Source organism: Pipistrellus hanaki (assembly GCF_964339955.1).
Source record: "Pipistrellus hanaki genome assembly, chromosome: 12".
Classification (NCBI taxonomy): Eukaryota; Metazoa; Chordata; class Mammalia; order Chiroptera; family Vespertilionidae; genus Pipistrellus; species Pipistrellus hanaki.
The window spans coordinates 50,223,316-50,229,755 of NC_140514.1; the positions used below are offsets into that span (position 1 = coordinate 50,223,316).

The 6,440-nt window shown below is 49.4% G+C and overlaps 1 pseudogene across 1 annotated transcript; it reads right to left on the reverse strand.

Moving 5' to 3' along the window:
* Window positions 1–1,686: 1,686 nt before the first annotated feature.
* Window positions 1,687–6,270, reverse strand: LOC311630755 (MYG1 exonuclease-like; annotated as a pseudogene). The gene has a single exon. The product of its transcript is annotated as an MYG1 exonuclease-like (transcript).
* Window positions 6,271–6,440: the final 170 nt, after the last annotated feature.

The window sequence follows — 6,440 nt, forward strand, 5'->3', positions numbered from 1 at the left end:
GGCCCAGTGGAGCGGAGGTGGGGGGATGGGCATCGCAGCTTCCTGTCCCAGATCCCTGAGCCCAGTCCTCTGATTCTTCCAACCGCTGGGAGTTTCCCTGTCTTTGTCAGGCAGCGCCCTCTGCTGGGCCAGGTTCCCGGTGACAGCGGTGTGCTCTGCTGTGGGGATTTGTGGAGCGTGGCCCTGTCCTCCAGTTCCACCATTACTGCTCCTTGAGAAGCACCTGCCTGCTGGGTTGGTCCTTCTGTGAGTGACAGGCAGCTCTGATCAGTTTGGGTCAGGCAGTCAAGGGGTAATGGATCCTGGGAAGAGGAGGCAGGAAACCATCCCCAGTGGCTTACTGACCAGCCACCAAGGGGATTCAGGGCACAGGCAGTTTTCCCAGCCTAGTGTCCTTGTTCCCATCTTCAAGGTGTGGAGTCTGAGGTCGGGGCCTGTTTCATCTCTGGAGCTCCCGCCTGCTTTCCTTGCTTCTCTCAGCTGCCCACATGGTTGAGAAAGGCGTGTCTGAGTCTCTCCTGTGCTTCCTGCACTGTGCTAGGTGCTTTATTTTGCTCAGTGCTCAGCATGACCCTGCAAATTGGTCCACTGACCCTCGCTTACCACCGGCACAAAGGGAGTGCAGAGGACCTGCGGAACTCAGTCACCTGCTGGAGACTAATGCCAGGAGTGGGCCCAGTGCTCTGTCCCCCCCATCACACTCCACATGCTGGGGACTGAGCGGTCACTGGGCTTTCAGACGAGCAGGGCTGCAGAATTCCCGAGGGCAAACCCAGGGTTGGGCATAATTATCTGTTCTGCCAGACACTGCTGCTGAAGTAAAGACCAGACAGGAGAAGAAAGGCACCTGATTCCTGGCCAGTGTGGCTTAGTGGTTGAGCATTGACCTATGAGCCAGGAGGTCACGCACGGTTCGATTCCAAGCCAGGGCACATGCCAGGGTTGCCGGGCGTGCAGGAGACAGCCGATCAATGATTCTCTCTCATCATTGATGTTTCTATCTTCCTCTCCCTCTCCCTTCTTCTCTGAAATCAATAAAAATATTTAAGAAAAACAAAAGGCAACGGAGGGAGAAGATGAAACATTTAAAGAAACTGGCTCTTATAACACGCTGCCTCCATCTGCCGGGCCCTCCTTCTCTGGACCACCCCTTCCCTGCCAGTTCCATCTGCCGCCTCGCTGGGCTGGGAGCTGCAGCTGTGGGCAAGGCTGGCGTGGGGACATGATCGCTGAGGACCTCGGAAGGCCTTACTGATGGACCTTCTCCATCTGTCCCTGCAGATGTCCCATGATGTGGTCACAGAGCAAGAATTGGCCCACGTGGACCCCACCTCCTGACTCCTCTCCTGCCCCAGAGGGTGAGTGGCTGGAAGCAGCAGGTGGCTTCTTGCACAGCAGAGCTGGGAGGAGCCACCTGGCTGTGGCTGAGCTCCGCCACTTGGGGCCACAGTGGCTAGAATGAGCGTTCCCAGGGGAGGGCTGTCAGCCTTGGGGGCATTTTGGAGAATTGTGGGAGCTTTTTTGTCTTCCAGTGTAGTCATTCCTGAGTATTTACATAGAAACATACTATTTTATTATGCTACTTTTCTTTTTATTTCTTCTATGTTACAGTGATATATATATTTATTTTTTTAAATTATAAAGATGATAATTGTATTATCTATGAATTTCAATTTAGGATAGAAAAGAGGAAATTAAAATACTTTTAATTGGGCATTGGGCCCGATGGGCCAAGAACCAAGGCTCTCAGGCCAGAGCAGACCCACAGTTCTGCTCAGCCGGGCCCAGCTGACTGTCGGTGCCTGGCCTTTCTGCTGGACCATCTGACAAACACACCCTGCTCTGGGAGAGGTGGCAGAACCACGAGAATGGAGGTCCTGCTTCCACCCCCTCGTCCATTGTGCTTCCTGAGCCCCTGAGCTGAGATCCCCGCTGTCATGGCAGGCTGGCTCTCTGGCTCCCCAGGCATCCTGGGGCTGTTGGTGTCCCTCTCACAGGTTCTCTTTAGCTGGTGGTCCAGTTGTTTGTGGAGCTACTTCCCCATCCCAACCAGCAGAGGGCTGCGCACATCCTAGCGGTAGCTGTGGCTTCTCTGGGGGTGTATGGCTTGGCCGCTCTGCCCCTCATCTTCCATCCCAGCCCAGAGAAGGGCATTTGGCACCTTTCCCACCCCTGATTGAGTCACGGTGTGAGCTTGGGAGGAAAGATTCCGTGACCAGTTTTCTTATCTCCTGAGGACCAGCAGAGCTGCATCAAGACTGACCGAGTGCTGGACCTGGGCCGGCACCATGGCTTGTCTTCCACTTGAGCTATTTTTCAGGCAACAGGACAAGTATGGATGAAAGAAGAAGCACCATGTTGACCTCTCCCAAATGGGACAGATTTGGAGCTGAGAACACTTCTTTCCGGGAGGAAGCACTGCTTATCCGAGGTGTCCCACTGGCCTCGTAGCCAGGAAATGTAACAAGTTCCCTGAGCTGCATCACGCAATTTTATTTCTGCATATACCTCATGTGGAAGACAATTCATTTCTTTCTTTTTTCAAATGGAAGAAATTTTATTGGATGAGGGGATATGTGGGAGGCATAGATGCTGGGCCAAGATGGCACCCTGTTGGGTGTGGTGGCCACCAGTGAAGCCACTGGCATGGACAAAGATGCAGCTAGAACAGCACTGACATGGTCTTGGGTCTCGCCCAGAAGACGTCAGATGGCTCTGGCAGGGGTCTTCTGGACAGAGACCAAACATGGACCAGATGGAGCTCCTTGGGCACACAGTACCCGCCACTGTCCAGCCTGGTCACTGTAGATAACAAAGGCGATGGTCACCAGGGGTGACAGCCCAGATTCCAGGTGACAGATGCTCCTACAGGGACAGCCACCTTTTGCCAGTTCTGTTAGGTTCACCTGGAATCTCTGGCCCGAGGCCTCTTCCACCCAGACCTGTGCTGGCCGCCAGCTGTGCTGGTAGATTAGTCTCTGAAGAAACTCCTCTTGAACCAGATGCACTGCCCACTTGAGCCTGGCCTCAGTGTGTTGGTTGGGCTGGTTCCAGTGGGATTAAGCCGGCAACCCTGGCACAGCTTAGTGGTCAGCGCACATTGAGGCTGTCCCTTCTCCCAGGGCATCCACCTCCTCCACAAAGTTCTCCTTCATCTTGTCAGAGAAGGGGCCCACCCTACTGTGTTCGTTACTGCTACTCAGCATCTGGGCCCCCAATTTGTGCTGATGCAGGTAGAGGAGTCCACACCGCTCAGCTGGGTCGGCCATGGCTTCCCAGGGGACGGGGAGCTCATGGTCTCTGTGAATGACCTCTGGTGATGGCCATATGGAGTCTTAGGGTCATACTCACCAATCATGTCTACCAGGATATCACAAGAAGCTGTTTTTGGGTCCTGGGTTGGCACAATCTTTGTATCCTGGTATTTCGGCAGGAGATATAGCAAGGGGGTGCCAGGCCCTCATCACAGTGAATGGGCCCCTGTGTCTGGATTCCGGGGAAGCCTGAGGTGCTTTGGGTCACTCGGAGGGCAGATAGACTCCAGGGGCAGGGGACCGCACAAGAAGTGGTGGTCCAGTGCAGCAGGGGGCAATTTCTTTTAAAAACAGTATTTCTAAATTTAAGTCATGAAACCATAAAAATCCTAGAAGAAACCATAGGCAGCAAAATCACAGACATCTCTCAGCAATATGTTTACAGATACATTTCCTAGGGCAGAGGAAACTAGGGAGAAAATAAAAAATGAGTCTTTATAAAAACAAAAAGCTTCTGCACATCAACAAAATGAAAAGGGAGCCCACTGTATGGAAGAACATAATTGGCAATGATACATTTGATAAAGGGTTAATACCCAAATATAAGAAGAACTCATACAACTTAACAGAAGACAAACAATCCAATTAAAAAAAGGGCAAAGGATCTAAATAGACACTTCTCTAAAGTGGATATATAGATGGCCAAGAGACATATGAAAAAATGCTCAAAGTCACTGATCAGAGAGATGCAAATTAAAATGACAATGAGGTTTCACCTTACACCTGTAGAATGACTACTATCAATAAATCAACAAATGACAAGTGTTGGCGAGGTTGCTGGTGGGAATGCAGATTGGTATAGCCATTATGGAAAACAGTATGGAGTTTCCTCAAAAAATTAAATATGGAACTGCCATTTGACCCAGTGATCCCACTTCCAGGAATATACCCAATTAGAAATACTAATCAGAAAGAACATATGCACCCCTATGTTTATAGAAGTATAATTTACAATAGCTAAGATCTGGAAAAAGCCCAAGTGCCCATCAATAGATGAGTGGATAAAAAGTTGTGGCACATTTATACCATGGAATATTATGCAGCAGTAAAAAAGGAATCTCTCACCCTTTAAGACAGCTGGAGGGACCTGGAGAGTATCATGCTAAGGGTAATAAGTCAAGCAGAGAAAGTTAAGTATCACACGATCTCACTCATATGTGGAATCTAAATAACAAAATAAACTGATGAATGAAGTGGATCCAGAGACAAGGAAGCATGGAACAGAGTGCAGAATCTAAGAGGGAAGGTGGGTGGGTGGGAGGTTATCAATCAAGGACCTTGTATGCATATATACATGGTCCATGAACACAGATAAGGCCATACATATAAGAGGCAGCGAGGGCCTGGGGCCAGGGGGCAGGCTAGGGGCGGTCAAAGGGGGTTAAGGGGACATATGTAACATTTTCAACAGTAAAGAATTATTATTTTTTTAAAGTATTTCTGTGCACATAATAATACATGATTGGCTGTAGAGGACCTCACTCCAGGTCATTAGGAAGACAGTAAATGCTATAGCCCAGATGTCCTTGAACTTGGTATATCAATACATATGAGAAGTTATATTTGTGCTTTAAAAATGTGATTGTACCCTAGTTGATTTGGCTCAGTGGATAGAGCATTGGCCTTCAGGCTGAAGGGTCCCAGGTTCAATCCTTGCCAAGGGCACATGCCTGGGTTGTGGGCTCAATCCCCAGTAGGGGGCATGCAGGAGGCAGCTGATCAATGATTCTCTTTTATCATTGATGTTCCTATCTCTCCCTCTCCCTTTCTCTCTGAAATAAAAATATTATTTACCCTACCCAGTTGCACAGTGGTTAGAGCTTTGGCCCTTGGACTGAAGGGTTGCGGGTTTGCTTCCAGTCAAGGGCAAATACCTTGGTTGAAGGCTCCATCCCTGGCCTGGTCTGGGCGAATGCAGGAGGCAACCAATCGATTTCTCTCACATTGATGTTTCTCTCTCTTCTCCTCCCTCCACTTGCTCTAAAAATCAATGGGAAAAATATCCTCAGGTGAGGATTAACAAGAAGAAAGAACATTAAACACACACACACACACACACACCATGACCATTACTTTGGTAGGAACTGCTGTGTGGTACTCAGCCCTGGCCTGCCTTGTTCTAATGTCACTGTCCCTTGGTGGTGGTGCCAGCTGGGATATTTGGAGACTTAGAATGAGTGTCTCTGCCTTTGAAATGACAGACGGACTTTTGACACAGCTCACCGGTGGCATTTTCTGTGGACAAACAAGGGACCCACTTGGAACATCTGAAGATAAATAAGGGGCAACAGACCATGTGCTCCGAGCGCTCAGTCATTTTGCACATCTGCATTTCAGGTTTGGAGCCCAAGGCCTTTCCTTCTTCCTGGGTTGACTTTGCGCTAGCCCAGGCAAGGACCAGGTATTCCTGGTCCTTTCAACACCAGATTCTTATCATGGGTAGACGGTAGCATTTTATCAGGAAAGAGCCTAGGTCCTGCTTTTCTGGAAAGGTGCTGTAATATGTTCAATATCTGAATCTACAAAAATCAACTTAGAATTTCCTCTTGGGGTAGGGAATGCAGAAAGGGCCTGAGGACAAAGAACCTGGAAAAGTAACTCCCATTTTCAGTTTGTGATCCCGAGTAACCCCCCTGTGCATTTGGCGGTGTCACAGGTAAAGCGAGTCTATCTAAAGGGAGGAAGGGCTGGCTGTACACATTCCTGATTTTTGTTGTGGTAACAATCTGCTTCTTGGTCTATCCGCACTGCGGCCATTATAGCTCACTTTCATGAACCTTGTTGTTATAAATCAGACCTAGAGATGGATCTGCTTCTCTCACAATGAATAAGCATGATTCCTGGATGTGGCTGATGGTCAGACCCTGATCAAGGTCAGCTCTCCAGGGTCATCAATGGCCCGTAGGCCTCTGGAGTAGCCTATTGGTGGTTCCCCAGACAGACCACTAATTCTCTAGGGCATATGTGTCAAACACAAGGCCCGCGGGCCAAATCCAGCCCGCCAGGCCTTGCAATGTGGCCTGCACCGCGCTGTCATCACTGCACTCCGCTGTCAGTTTATGACATTGTCAGTTTATAACTGTTCAGTAAACCATTCGGCCCGCGATTTAGGCTGGATTTTAGATT